We start from the raw sequence: 16439 nt of genomic DNA on the forward strand, positions 1-16439 counted from the left end.
GATGGTGACTGCAGCCATGAAATTAAAAGATGCTTGCTCCTTGGAAGAAAAGCTATGACAAATCTAGACAGCATATTAAAAAACAGAGACATGACTTTGCTGACAAAGGTCCATCTAGTCAAAGCATGGTTTTTCCAGTAGTCATGTATGTATGTGAGAGTTGGACTACAATGAAAGCTGAAGACCAAAGAATTGATGCTTTTGAATTGTGGTGCTGGAGAAGACTCTTGAGTCCCTCGGACTGCAAGCAATTCCAACCAGTCAATCCTAAAGGAAATCAGTCTTGAATATTCATTGGAAGGACTGATGCTGAAGTTGAAGCTCCTGTATTTTGGCCTCCTGATGTGAAGAACTGACTCATTGGAAATGACCCTGATGCTGGGAAAGATTGAAGGCAGGAGGAGAAGGGGATGACAGAAGATGAGATGGTTGGATGGCATCACCAACTCAATGGACATGAGATTGAGCAAGCTCCAGAAATTGGTGATGGATAGGGAAGCCTGGCATGTTGCAGTCCATGGAGTCGCAAAGAGTTGGACACGGCTGAGTTACTGAACTGAACTGAACCGTATTTCTATGTGAGAGATTTATCTAAAATGTAGCTCAAATTTCCTCTGTCACCATTTCCCCTCATTCCTTCTCCTTACAGATGAAAAGTACCTTCCACTTTTCACAGGGTGGGAAGTTGCTCAGCGTTGTTGAGCTGGCTGAAGAGTTGGCAGCGTCAGAATTCAATTCTTGGTATAGGGATGAGAAATCTGTGTTCTGAACTTTTCATAAGTACTTATATTGTGTGCAGATGTAGAGAAGGTATACTTGGAGCCCTGTTTTATTTTTAATTCCTGAAACTCACAGAGCATTTTTACCTACCAGAGCAGAGGTCCCCAACCCCTAGGCCACAGACCAATACTGATCTATGTCCTGTTAGGAACTGGGCAGTACTGCAGGAGGTAAGTGGCAGGTTAGCAAGCGAAGCTTCATCAGTGTTTGTAGCTTTTTCCCGTTGCTTGCATATCCCTTGAGCTCTGTCTCCTGTCAGATCAGTGGCAGCATTGGATTCTCATAGGAGGGTGAACTAACCCAAAGGTTGAGGTAAAATATCCTAAGATTGCCACAAAACAGAAATAAAGAGCGTGATAAATGTAATGCACTTGAATCATTCCAGAACCATCCCTCAACCCAATCCACGGAAAAACTGTATTCCACAAAACTGGTCCCTGGTGCTAAAAAGGTTGGGGACCTCTGTGCTAGAGTGTCTCCCAGTCAGAACTTCCCCCCTAAGACCTGATGATCATTTGTGATTCCTTGAATAAGTAGTCACAAAGAAATCAGGAATTTCATAAACATTTGTTCCTTTGACCTTACGCATTCCACATCAAAAGGACTTGTCCTCACCTGTATGTCAGTCTTCATTTAAAAAATGTGTTATCATTTTATATTTTTCAAAATTGAGTAATGAGAAAACAGACCAGGGAATTTTAGGTAGGTCCAAATATTTAATAGCAGAGTTCACCAACATCATTTTACAGATGAGAAAACTAAGACTCCTTGGAAGGAAGATGGAACTGATGTATGTAACTCGTTGTTTTGCTAATTTGCAGTAGATACGACAGAATTAGAAACTTGTTTTTTCAGTATGTGCTTCAAATCAAGTTTAACAGACTTACAAAAACAGAAATGGGTCATAAAATTAGAAATCATATGATTGTGGTCTATAATCTTTCACCTAGTTTAACAATATCACTGTTGTGTTTGTATTGTTCTTTACAATTGTTTTATGTAGTTCTCACATGAATTATTTCACTTAATCCTCTTGATGGTTGTTTTTTTATCCACATTATGGATGAGAGATTTGGTCACACTTAAGGTCAAAGAATGTGAAGTCAAGTGGGCCTTAGAAAGCATCACCATGAACAAAGCTAGTGGAGGTGATGGAATTCCAGTAGAGCTGTTTCAAATCCTGAAAGATGATGCTGTCAAAGTGCTGCACTCAAAATGCCAGCAAATTTGGAAAACTCAGCAATGGCCACAGGACTGGAAAAGGTCAGTTTTCATTCCAATTCCAAAGAAAGGCAATGCCAAAGAATGCTCAAACTACCACACAATTGCACTCATCTCACAGGCTAGTAAAGTAATGCTCAAAATTCTCCAAGCCAGGCTTCAGCAATACGTGAACCATGAACTTCCAGATGTTCAAGCTGGTTTTAGAAAAGGCAGAGGAATCAGAGATCAAATTGCCAACATCTGCTGGATCATGGAAAAAGCAAGAGAGTTCCAGAAAAACATCGATTTATGCTTTATTAAGTATGCCAAACACTTTGACTGTGTGGATCACAATAAACTGTGGAAAATTCTGAAAGAAATGGGAAGACCAGAGCACCTGGCCTGCCTCTTGAGAAATCAGTCTGCAGGTCAGGAAGCAACAGTTAGAACTGGACATGGAACAACAGACTGGTTCCATATAGGAAAAGGAGTACATCAAGGCTGTATATTGTCACCCTGCTTATTTAACTTCTATGCAGAGTACATCATGAGAAACGCTGGACTGGAAGAAACACAAGCCGGAATCAAGATTGCCGGGAGAAATATCAATAACCTCAGATATGCAGATGAGACCACCCTTATGGCAGAAAGTGAAGAGGAACTAAAAAGCCTCTTGATGAAAGTGAAAGAGGAGAGTGAAAAAGTTGGCTTAAAGCTCAACATTCAGAAAACGAAGATCATGGCATCTGGTCCCATCATTCCATGGGAAATAGATGGAGAAACAGTGGAAACAGTGTCAGACTTTATTTTTCTGGGCTCCAAAATCACTGCAGATGGTGACTGCAGCCATGAAATTAAAAGACACTTACTCCTTGGAAGACAAGTTATGACCAACCTAGATAGCATATTGAAAAGCAGAGACATTACTTTGCTGACTAAGGTCCATCTAGTCAAGGCTATGGTTTTTCCTGTGGTCATGTATGGATGTGAGAGTTGGACTGTGAAGAAGGCTGAGCCCCAAAGAATTGATGCTTTTGAACTGTGGTGTTGGAGAAGACTCTTGAGATTCCCTTGGACTGCAAGGAGATCCAACCAGTCCATTCTGAAGGAGATTAGTCCTGGGATTTCTTTGGAAGGAATGATGCTAAAGCTGAAGCTCCAGTACTTTGGCCAGCTCATGCGAAGAGTTGACTCACTGGAAAAGACTTTGATTCTGGGAGGGATTGGGGGCAGGAGGAGAAGGGGACGACTGAGGATGAGATGGCTGGGTGGCATCACTGACTCAATAGACGCGAGTCTGAGTGAACTCCGGGAATTGGTGATGGACAGGGAGGCCTGGCGTGCTGCGATTCATGGGGTCGCAAAGAGTCGGACACGACTGAGTGACTGAACTGAACTGAACTGAAGGTCACAGAGAAATAAATGACAACACACTCTAGTATTCTTGCCTGGGAAATCCCAGAGACAGGGGAGCCTTGTGGGCTACAGTTTGTGGGCTCACCAGAGTCAAACACGACTTAGTGACTAAGCCACCAAGATCACAGGGGGCTTCCCTGTTGGCTGAGATGGTAAAGAATCCACCTTCAATGTGGGAGAGCTGGATTTGATCCCTGGGTTGGAAAGATCCCCTGGATAAGGGAATGGCAACCCACTCCAGTATTCTTTTTTTTTTTTTTTTAAATTTTATTTTTACTTTATTTTACTTTACAATACCGTATTGGTTTTTTGCCATACATTGACATGAATCAGCCACAGGTGTATACGAGCTCCCAGTCTTGAATCCCCTTCCCATCTCCCACCCCTTATCATCTCTCTGGATCATCCCTGTGCACTAGCCCCAAGAATCCTGTATCGTGTATCGAACATAGGCTGGCGCTTTATTTCTTACTTGATAGTATACACGTTTCAATGCTATTCTCCCAAATCATCCCACCCTCTCCCTCTCTCTCAGAGTCTGTGTCTCTTTTGCTGTCTCACATACAGGGTCATCATTACCCTCTTTCTAAATTCCATATATATGTGTCAATATACTGCTTTGGTGTTTTTCTTTCTGGCTTACTTCACTCTGTATAATCGGCTCCAGTTTCATCCATCTCATTAGAACTGATTCAAATGTATTCTTTTTAATGGCTGAGTAATATTCCATTGTGTATATGTACCACAGCTTTCTTATCCATTCATCTGCTGATGGACATCTAGGTTGTTTCCATGTCCTGGCTCCACTCCAGTATTCTTGCCTGGAGAATCCCCATGGACAGAGGATCCTGGCAGGCTACAGTCCATGGGGTCACAAAGAGTTGGGCACAAATGAGCGACTAAGAACACGGTCACAGAGGGGGACCAGGAAGCAGAGAGGCTGGGTGCTGCCCTATGTACTGTGTTTTGTATCAAGTCTGAGAACACTGCTCCTTCTTTATTTGATAGCCAAGTTGGGTCATTGCCCAAGTTCATCAGGTGGCAAAGCATCAGTTGCTCTTAGGTTTCAGCCCTACCACTGGTTCAGGTCACCTCTGTAGAAAACATAAGGAAATACATATCCTGATAACCCATCCAGCTGCGTATCTTTTAGACATTATTTCTGCATATGCTTGGTCCTCTTAGGAAAACAAGCTATCAGATTGTCAATTTTTTAAAAGTGTATGCATCAGGTATCAATGCAGGGTTCAGAGCTATAACACTGGGAACAGTAGCCTAAGTCAAAAAGCTTTTCAGTCTAATAGAATAAAATTCATTCATTTGAAAAGAAAACTCAACATCTGGAAGAAGGTGCTTCCAAATCACATTTTTTGTCCATGTAGTTGCCTCTCTGAAAGTGTTGGTGCAGGCAAGCTCAATCACTGTCTGACTGACCCTTTTAGATGATCCATAAAGCAGTATAGAAAGTACTTTCTAGAAATATAAAGCTGCAGTGTTCATTAGTTTGCTAGAGCTGCCATATAAAGCACCAAAGAATAGGTAACAGGGGACCAGCCCCGTTGGATCCAGGGATTCCCTCAGGAGGAACAGCGTTGGTGATGGGGGAGGGGAGAGAGAGAATAGAATGGAGGCTTGATATCCCTTGGTTTACACAGAAAGCCAATAAAGCCCCAAGACAAGGGACTTGCACCATTCATGGAGGCTGCAGGCGCCCTCCCGGTCTCCCGAGGGAGTGAAGATGCAGAGTGCCTTACCATTCAGGTCTTAGAAGCCCAGGCAAATAAGTGAACAATGAGGGCCCCTGTGCTGCAAGGAATCAGCCTGAAAAAGAGAGTAAGGGAGAAAGAAGGAAAGAAAGAAAGAATTGACATGAGGGAACCAGGTTTCCTGGAACTGGTCCATCACTTTATTTTTCAGGGAAGCTTTTATACTTTGGGTTGTACATAGAGATAAATGTAAGAAACAGAGCCATGCAGGGTCAGCAGCTCTGACCCTTATCAAGACCAGGCTTTCTCTCTGCATACCTATCTGTATACATAGGTCTTAGGTAATTTACATCATCTTCCAGCCAGGAGGCCTTGTTAACATTTTATGGCCCCATTTTCTTGATAAAGGTTAGTTAACCAGAAAACTTGTTTTCCTTCAAGATCTGCTTAGTCTTAAGATAGTGATAAAGTTACATTCTTACATAGCAAGGATACAACGATTTATAACACAGAAAGTGGAGTACAGTGATTTATAACAAAGAGAAAATTCATTAACTCAAAAGTCTAGTATTGCTAACATCAAAACTACTAAACTCCTTTTTCCACATCCCAATTACATTGATTAATATCCTCCCAGGTGCCTAAAAGATAAAGGATATAGAGGCCTGGTGGCAATCATTAACTCAACAATGAAACCCTTCACCAATATAATTCTTAGCTCTTTCAAAGGCTGTATATCTTTAAGATGTTTCAATCTTCCCATGCCTCTTGTGGTTGGGAGGCTGTGAACAATCACATGCATAGTTGTAAAAGTCCGGGTAAACCTGTCAGGCAAGTTAGAGAGCCATCAGAGGGGTTTGAGCTGAGACACTCCTTTTATATGCAGAAGACTATTAACTGGAGCTCTAAGTTAATTTTCCAAAGAAAGGTGGTCGGGGATAGCTCCCTGTTAATGTCAGAAGAGTATAGTATAGCAAACAGTAAACAGACAGATTTTGGTTTTGTGGCAGATGCTCGAGCAGATCTAGGGGATCCCTTTGAGTCCTGATCCGCCTTGCCCGTCAGGCTCTTCCGCATGACCTTGTCATGGGTGGGATTGGGGAGTCCCTTGAGTCCTGGTCCTGCCTTACCTGCCAGGCTCTTCCACATGGCCTTGTCATGGGTGGGATCTCCTGTGTTGGCTCCTGGCAATAGGTGACATAAACAACATAAATGTACTACTTCACAGCCTTAGAGACTGTAAGTCTGAGGTCACAGTGTTGGTAGGGTGGTTTCCTCTGAGGTCTCTCTTCTTGGCTTGGAGACGCCATCTTCTCTCTGTGTCCTCATGTGGTCTTTCCTCTGTGTGTGCCTGTGTCCTAATCTTTCTATGAGGACATCAGTCAGATTACATTAGGACCTGCCTATATGACTGCATTTTAACTTTATTGTCTGTTTAAAGACCCTGTCTCAATATGGAGTCACATTCTGAGATACCATGCATAGGGGAAGTTTGGGGCTTCTACATATAAAATTTGAGGGGACAGGATTCAGCCCATAACAAAGGATGAACGCTATCATTCATTTTATTCTGTGATGAAGAGACCTGATTGAGATTTTTTGAAGTTTCTTTGTTTCCAATGTGTAATAGAGGGGTCATTTTTTCGATTTGTGTTATCACCAGATACAACCCCAAAGTTATAAAGCCCTCATCCTGGATCTAGGAGCCTGGACCAGTTTGAATAAATGGAGTTGGCACTTAGCAGCCATGTGGCCTTGTGTCCCCCAAGGTCTCTGAGCCTCAGGTCCTCACTTGTATATAGAGCAGAGATTACATCCCTGCCCAGCTTCTTCACAGTTATTACAAGGATCAGATGAAAAAGCAGATGCCTTGGTGCTTTGAGAATATAGAGCATTTTACAGTATAAAAGTGGGATTATTTAAAAAAAAATTAGAGTGAACACTTACTTCCCAATAATAGGAAAATGCACCTACAGTTCTTCTGAGTAGCTTCCAGTTCAATTCAGTTCAGTTGCTCAGTCGTGTCCGACTCTTTGCGATCCCATGAATCGCAGCATGACAGGCCTCCCTGTCCATCACCAACTCCCGCAGTTCACTCAAACTCATGTCCATTGAGTCGGTGATGCCATCCAGCCATCTCATCCTCTGTCGTCCCCTTCTCCTCCTGCCCCCAATCCCTCCCAGCATCAGGGTCTTTTCCAATGAGTCAACTCTTCGCATGAGGTGGCCAAAGTATTGGAGTTTCAGCTTTAGCATCAGTCCTTCCAATGAACACCCAGGACTGATCTCCTTCAAAATGGATTGGTTGGATCTCCTTACAGTTCAAGGGACTCTCAAGAGTCTTCTCCGACACCACAGTTCAAAAGCATCAATTCTTTGGCACTCAGCTTTCTTCACAGCCCAACACTCACATCCATACATGACCACTGGAAAAACCATAGCCTTGACTAGATGGACCTTTGTTGGCAAAGTAATGTCTCTGCTTTTTAGTATCCTGTCTAGGTTGGTCATAAGTTTTAGAGACTCAAAATAAATAAAATGTATTTTTAATAATTAGCTTTTAAAGAGGTGATACATCTAATGCTATAAAATTTTAAAACTTCAGTTTTAAAAATAAATTCTTTAAAATTTATGAATGAAAAGTAAATCACTCTCCACTCCTATCATCACACAGCTCCTCCCCAGGTGGAGCCCCAGCACCACTGTTGGCTGTTCTGTTGACTGTTCTGTGCATCAGAAAGAACTTGTGCAGGTGTGACCTTTCTATTTTAAGCACAAATGGTGGCTGTTTCTTGTTTTCATTTAATATTATATCTCAGATTATATCAGTGCATAGTTGTTCTTTGTAATGGCTACATAGTATTTATGACTTCTCCATTCCATACTCTGCATTTTCCCTTCTAATTAACTGTTACAGTTTGGTGATTTTTCCCCCCAAAGAAGAAGCTCCCAAATTAACTCACTATTTGTATTTTTTTAAAATATAATCTATCACTTTCTGCTTTTTATCTTTAAAAATTCAACCCTCCCTTTGGTATATTTTGTTGTCACTTCTCACTTCTTGAATGTGTTTGTTTTTATTTTTCTTATTTAATTATATAAATATTTTAAGGCTGTGAACTTCTGTCTGCATACTGTTCTAGTTATATCCTATGGGCTGGTGTGTAGCCCTTTCATTATAGTTAGGTCTTTATATAGATTTCTATAATTTTGGCTTTCATTTCCTCTTTGGTCCAAGAATTGTTTGAGAAGGAGGTCATTAAAATTTCTTGGGTAGAGAGGAATTTTTAACATTTGTTTTATTTTTTTAAAATTTAAATTTATTTATTTTAATTGGAGGCTAATTACGTTGCAATATTGTATTGGTTTTGCCATACATCAACATGAATCTGCCGCGGGTGTTCAGGTGTTCCCCATCCTGAACCCCCCTCCCACCTCCCTCCCCATACCAACACTCTGGGTCATCCCAGTGCACCAGCCCCAGGCATCCTGTATCCTGCATAGAACCTGGGCTGGTGATTAGTTTCTTATATGATATTATACATGTTTCAAAGCCATTCTCCCAAATCATCCCACCCTCTCCCTCTCCCTCTCCCACAGAGTCCAAAAGACTGTTCTATACATCTGTGTCTCTTTTGCTGTCTCGCATACAGGGTTATCGTTACCATCTTTCTAAATTCCATATATATGTGTTAGTATACTGTATTAGTGTTTTTCTTTCTGGCTTAATTCACTCTGTATAATAGGCTCCAGTTTCACCCACCTCATTAGAACTGATTCAAATGTATTCTTTTTAATGGCTGAGTAATACTCCATTGTGTATATGTACCACAGCTTGCTTATCCATTCATCTGCTGATGGACATCTAGGTTGCTCCCACGGCCTGGCTATTATAAACAGTGCTGCAAAGAACATTGTGGTACATGTGTCTCTTTCAATTCTGGTTTCCTCGGTGTGTATGCCCAGCAATGGGATTGCTGGGTCATAAGGCAGTTCTATTTGCAAATTTTTAAGGAATCTCCACACTGTTCTCCATAGTGGCTGTACTAGTTTGCATTTCCACCAGCAGTATAAGAGGGTTCCCTTTTCTCCACACCCTCTCCAGCATTTATTGCTTGTAGACTTTTGGATCGCAGCCATTCTGACTGACGTGAAATGGTACCTCATTGTGGTTTTGATTTGCATTTCTCTGAAAATGAGTGATGTTGAGCATCTTTTCATGTGTTTGTTAGTCATCTGTATGTCTTGTTTGGAGAAATGTCTATTTAGTTCTTTGGCCCATTTTTTGATTGGGTCATTTATTGTTCTGGAATTGAGCTACAGGAGTTGCTTGTATATTTATGAGATTAGTTGTTTGTCAGTTGCTTCCTTTGCTATTATTTTTTCCCATTCAGAAGGCTGTCTTTTCACCTTGCTTATATTTTCCTTTGTTGTGCAGAAGCTTTTAATTTTATGTATTTATTTTTTTTAATTTTAAAATCTTAATTCTTACATGCGTTCCCAAACATGAACCCCCCTCCCACCTCCCTCCCCATAACATCTCTCTGGGTCATCCCCATGCACCAGCCCCAAGCATGCTGTATCCTGCGTCAGACATAGACTGGCGATTCGATTCTTACATGATAGTATACATGTTAGAATCCCATTCTCCAATTAGGTCCCATTTGTTTATTTTTGCTTTTATTTCCAGTATTCTGGGAGGTGGGTCATGGAGGATCCTGCTGTGATTTATGTCAGAGAGTGTGTTGCCTATGTTCTCCTCTAGGAGTTTTATAGTTTCTGGTATAGTATCTTTTTCCAGCCCTTCATTTTCAATCTGTATGTGTCCCTTGTTTTGAGGTCGGTTTCTTGTAGACAACATATATAGGGGTCTTGTTTTTGTATCCATTCAGCCAGTCTTTGTCTTTTGGTTGGGGCATTCAACCCACTTATATTTAAGGTAATTATTGATAAGTATGATCCCGCTGCCATTTACTGTATTGTTTTGGGTTTGAGTTTATACACCATTTTTGTGTTTCCTGTCTAGAGAAGATCCTTTAGCATTTGTTGGAGAGCTGGTTTGGTTGTACTGAATTCTCTCAGCTTTTGCTTGTCTGTAAAGCTTTTGATTTCTCCTTCATATTAGAATGAGATCCTTGCTGGGTACAGTAATCTGGGCTGTAGGTTATTTTCTTTCATCACTTGAAGTATGTCTTGCCATTCCCTCCTGGCTTGAAGAGTTTCTATTGAAAGATCAGCTGTTATCCTTATGGGAATCCCCTTGTGTGTTATTTGTTGTTTTTCCCTTGCTGCTTTTAATATTTGTTCTTTGTGTTTGATCTTTGTTAATTTGATTAATATGTGTCTTGGGGTGTTTCATCTTGGGTTTATCCTGTTTGCGACTCTCTGTGTTTCTTGGACTTGGGTGATTATTTCCTTCCCCATTTTAGGGAAGTTTTCAACTATTATCTCCTCAAGTATTTTCTCATGGTCTTTCTTTTTGTCTTCTTCTTCTGGGACTCCTATAATTCGAATGTTGGGTCGTTTAATATTGTCCTGGAGGTCTCCGACATTGTCCTCATTTCTTTTAATTCGTTTTTCTTTTTTTCCTCTCTGATTCATTTATTTCTACCATTCTATCTTCTATTTCACTAATCCTATCTTCTGCCTCCGTTATTCTACTATTTGTTGCCTCCAGAGTGTTTTTCATCTCATTTATTGCATTATTCATTATACATTGACTCTTTTTTATTTCTTCTAGGTCCTTGTTAAACCTTTCTTGCATCTTCTCAATCCTTGTCTCCAGGCTATTATCTGTGATTCCATTTTGATTTCAAAAATTTGGATCATTTTCACTGTCATTATTTGGAATTCTTTCTCAGGTAGATTCCCTACTTCTTCCTCTTTTGTTTGGTTTGGTGGGCATTTCTCCTGTTCCTTTACCTGCTGGGTATTCCTCTGTCTCTTCATCTTGTTTATATTGCTGAGTTTGGGGTGGCCTTTCTGTATTCTATCAGTTTATGGAGTTCTCTTTATTGTAGAGTTTCCTCACTGTGGGTGGGGTTGTACGGGTGGCTTGTCAAGGTTTCTTGGTTAGGGAAGCTTGTGTTGGTGTTCTGGTGGATGGAGCTGGATTTCTTCTCTCTGGAGTGCAATGAAGTGTCCAGTAATGAGTTATGAGCTGTCAATGGTTTTGGAGTAACTTTGGGCAGCCTGTATATTGAAGCTCAGGGCCATGTTCCTGTGTTGCTGGAGAATTTGCGTGGTATGTCTTGCTCTGGAATTTGTTGGCCCTTGGATGGTGCATGGTTTCAGTATAGGTATTGAAGCATTTGATGAGCTCCTGTCGATTAATGTTACCTGGAGTCAGGAGTTCTCTGATGTTCTCAGGATTTGGACTTAAGCCTCCTGCTTCTAGTTTTCAGTCTTATTTTTACAGTAGTCTCAAGACTTCTCCTTCTATACAGTACCATTGATAAAACATCTAAGTTAAAGATGAAAAGTTTCTCCACAGTGAGTGACACCCAGAGAGATTCACAGAGTTATGTGGAAAAAAGAAGAGGGAGGAGGGAGTTAGAGGTGACCCAAATGAGATGAGGTGGAATCAAAAGAGGAGAGAGCAAGCTAGCCAGTATTCACTTCCTTATATGTACTCCACAGTCTGGACAGCTCAGAGATGTTCACGGAGTTATACAGAGAAGAGAAGAGGGCAGAAGGTGACAGAGGTGGCCAGGAGGATAAAAGAGGGGAATGAAAAGGAGAGAGACAGATCCAGCCAATAATCAGTTCCCTAAGTGTTCTCCACCATCTGGAACACACAGAGATTCACAGAGTTGGGTAGAGAAGAGAAGGGGGAAGGAGGAGACAGAGGCAACCTGATGGAGAAAAAGGAGAGTCCAAAGCGGGAGAGAGCAGTCAAACCAGTAATCTCGCTCCCAAGTAAAAATGGGTACTGAAGATTGGGTTCTTAAAGGTACAAAATTGATAACAACTACCAAAAAGCAAAGATTAAAAATCTAGAGTAGAGGTTGGATTTTCAAAAATACAATATTAAAGGAGAAAAAACAAAACAAAACAAAGTCACAAAGATTATATATATATGTATATATATATGAAGTTTGCTTTAAAAAATGGGGTCTTTTTTTTTTTGCAAAGTAATAGTAGGTTATAAAAATGAAAATTAAAGGAGTAATAGAGGACTTAAAAATTAAAAAAAAAATCCTAAAAAATATTAAAAATACATCTAGGACTTTCTCTGGTGTTGTTGTGGGCAGTGTGGGGTCAGTTCATTTTCGGATAGTTCCTTGGTCCGGCTTATATTTCTCAAATCTATAGGCCCCTTCCTGTGTAGTCGGTACTAACTACAGGGTTTTAATCTATTGCACCTTTCACTTCCAAGGCGGTTCCCTCTGTCTTAGCTTCTTCTGTTTGCTGGTCTCTTCAGTGTCTGATTTCCCCCTGACACAAGGGGGGCGGTGGTGGACACCTTTTTTAGGTTCACTTGTTCAGTCGTGCTTCGGGGAGGGAGGGACGCTGCAAACAAATAACACTGGCATGTGCTTGCAGTGTCTCAGCCACACTGGGCCTGCCCCCACTCACGGCACATGTGCCCTCCCTGCCCACACTACTTAGGCTGTAGGTTGCTCTGCTGGGAATTGTCTGAGGCTGGCCCTGGGCTGCATGTACTTCCCAGGTCTAAGCCGCTTAGGTTCAGGCACTCGGCTTGTCCTCAGAGGCACAGACTTGGTTGGGGCTGCATTTTGTGTCCTTCCCAGGTCAGGGCAGCTCAAGTGATGAGGTGTTTGGCGAGCGCGGTTGCTGCAACTTATCACCTGCCCCATCCCTGCCACTTGGTTTTCTGAGTGTACAACCGGCTCACCTTCTCAGGTGGATGTTGATCGTCCAGAACCCCAAGACGTCTTAGTTAGCAAAGACGCCTGCTTGCAGTTTGGTAGATAATGTCTCTGTGTGGCTGCGATTGCCTCCTTCCTGCTCTGGCTGCCTGTCACCGGAGGGGGATGGTCTGCAGCCGGCTAGTTCTGTTCAATCCTTTGTTCTGTGCACGGGCCTAGCAGTGTCTTATGTTAGGGCTTTTCATGTGGTAGCTATCCCACACTCTGGTTTGCTAGCCCAAGTTAGTTCACTCAGATTGCCCTCGGGGCATTCAGGCGTGGCCCTTACTCTAAGCAATGCAGCCAGCACCTCCCTGCCCAGCCCCTGCTTGCTGGTGGCGGGTGCAGGCTTCTGCGCTGCTTCTCCACTGGGGGAGTTACCGTTGGGCTCATAATCTGTGGGTTTTAATTATTTATTTATTTTCCCTCTCTGTTATGTTGCTCTCTGTGCTTCCAAGGCTCACCACAGACGTGGCATGAGAGTGTTTCCTGGTGTTTGGAAATTTCTCTCTTTTTAAGACTCCCTTCCCAGGATGGAACTCCGTCCCTACCTCTTTTTTCTCTTTTTTTTGTCTTTTATATTTTTTCCTACTTCCTTTTGAAGACAATGGGCTGCTTTTCTGGTTGCCTTTTGTCCTCTGCCAGCATTCAGAAATTGTTTTGTGGAATTTACTCAGGGTTTAAATGTTCTTTTGATGAATTTGTGGGGGAGAAAGTGGTCTCCCTCTCCTATTCCTTCGCCATCTTAGGACTGCCCCTATTTCTTTTCTAGTTTACTCTTCATTTTACTCATTTCATTGCTTACTGATTAAAAAAAATGTTATCTGTACTATTTCACCCAGAAAGTGTATTTGTTAATAATTTTTTGTGTTCTAGTATATAGATAGTTTTTGTGAATGTTCTCTGAGCATTTAAAAAGATGAACTATTTTAACTCTTTATTTCTGACTGTTCTGGGTCTTCATTTCTGAATGCAGGCTTTCTCTAGTTGTAATGAGCAAAGGCTACTCTTCATTGCAGTATGCGTGCTTCTCATTCTCAGTGGCTTCTCTTGTTATGGAGCACAAGCTCTAGGATTTCGGGCATCAGTAGTTGCAGTGTGTGGGCTCAGTATATGTGGCTCACAGGCTCCAGAGGACAGGCTCAGCAGCTGTGGCACATGGCTTAGTTGCTCTGTGACATGTGGAATCTTCCCAGATCAGGGATCAAACCTGTGTCCCCTGCTTTGGTAGGCAGATTATTATGCACTGCACTACTAGGGAATCTAAGGTACAGAGTCTAATTTGTAATTAGACTGAGTTATTAATTTCATTACTTAGGTTTTCTCTATCCTTCTTTATTTTGGTTCTTTTGATGTGACTTGGGCTTAGGTGAATTAGTCTCACCTTGTACCATGTTTCACTTTTTAGTTCTTGTCATTTTTGTTTTGATAATTTTGATGCAGTGATTTTTCAGTCCACAAATATTCATGATTTGGGTTTTCACTAGGAATTATATTTTCCACTATTTTTGAGGTGGCTTTGTTTGATATTTTTAATGTTTCTTGCCTGAATCCAAGCTAGTTCAAGACTAAAATGGAGTCCTCTGTTTTCACTTTGTTTTCATTTGCCTGATATGTTTTTATCTGTCTTTAAATATCAGATTGTAGATGTGTCTCCTGCAATGGTAAGTAGTTAGGTTTAGCTCTGAGTTTAATCTTAGCCCTTATATGTATGTTTTACATGAATTCTTTTATGTTATGCTTTCAGTTTTAAGTGTTGTCTTTTTTTTTTTAACCTTTTAGTTTGCAGTCTATAATTTTTTGTTTGTTTGTTTGTTTTTTGCTCACTATTGTATGTGTGTTGCTTTCATTTCTTCTAGGAATAGTTTATTTTGTATTATTGACTCCACATTATAAACATCAAAAACATAGTTCCCTTTTTCCTTTCTACCACCACATTTTAGTGATTTAAATTGTGTTTTATCTTCAAATATTTAAAAATATTTTAACTTCTATTATTTTGCTTACTTGTTTTAAATTATACTTCTTCCATCTCTAGTTTGCTGAAGTTTGTCTTCTAGTATAGTGTTGTTCAAACTCTGGATTGTGATTCATTAGTAGGGCTGTGAAATTTATTTAGTCCAGTCATGACCAGCATGTTTTAAGAAATGAGATAGAAAAGAATGGAATAGAAGAAAAGTAGCAATGTGTCCATTGTAGTAACAGCGAACATTGCATGAAACTCTTTTCAGACTAGATAACTATAGATAGTGATTCTATACTGAGATTCAATGTAAAGGTAAGTGTATTTACTATTCTGTGTAGCAGTACAAATGAAAGGTTGAAAACAAGGCTGTAAAAACTTAAAGGAGGGTCCATTTGTGTTAGAATTCCTGACTAATTGTAAATATGGTTGATCTTTGGGAAGCACAGGTTTGGACTGCATGGTTCCACTTACATGTGGATTATTTTCAATAAATATGTGCTGTAGTACTATACCATCCATTGTTGATTGAATCTGTGGATACAGAAGGCTGGCTATAATGTTATACACATATTTTTAACTGTTCAGAGTCAGTGCCTCTAACCCCTTTGTTGATCAAAGATCAACTGTGTGAAATATTTATCTGTTGTCTGTCTGATTTAAAATAACCTAATCTTTACTGGAGGCTTAAAAAATTCTTTCTCTATGTTGAAGGTCATTAGTTTTTCCTAAGACTTCCTTAGTCTGCACATTCAAGTTTTTTTTTTTTTTTTACTGTAACTTTACTTGAATTATATCTTTGAGTGCCTTTTATTTCATTGGACTCTCTTCTTTACAAATGTCTATATGTATATATTGTGCATCCTTTGTCTATTGTACAAAGCTATTATCTCCTTAATCCTTTTAAAATTTTTATTAATTTACAGTTATGTGCCTTGCATTCTTAGTCCTGTTCTTCATGTCTCATACTTTTTTCAGCAATGACTAATCTTTGTGGCACCTTATAGAATGATCAGTCTTTGATGCTTTTGTGTTCCTCTTCCACTCCACTTTCACTCTCTATCAACTCATGCTTGATCATCTTCTTTAGCTGTGTCATGTTTTCCTGCACTCCTATCTATCTGTTGTCCACAGATTGATTGTTCTATGGTATATATTTTTTAATGTATTGCATTACATATTTTTATAATTTTCATCTTTCATTGAGTATTTTCATCTGTCATCTGCTTATCTTGTTATTTTTCTTCATTTTTTGTTTGTGTCTTTACAGATCCTATACTACATTTTTATTGTTGTTATTCATACTACTCACCTTTGAATTTAATGTATTTTCCCTAGATCATATATTTGCCAGATAGTTGTGGCTAGGTAACCATTTCAGGCTGAAAGGAATTCTCTCTATTTTATACAGAAGCTCCTCATGGCCCAGAGAGAGAGAGAGAGAGAGAATATATATAGGCGAGGGAGAAACAAATGATAACCTGTATTCATTTAGCTTAT

Source organism: Budorcas taxicolor, chromosome 12 (genome assembly GCF_023091745.1).
Source record: "Budorcas taxicolor isolate Tak-1 chromosome 12, Takin1.1, whole genome shotgun sequence".
Taxonomy (NCBI): Eukaryota; Metazoa; Chordata; class Mammalia; order Artiodactyla; family Bovidae; genus Budorcas; species Budorcas taxicolor.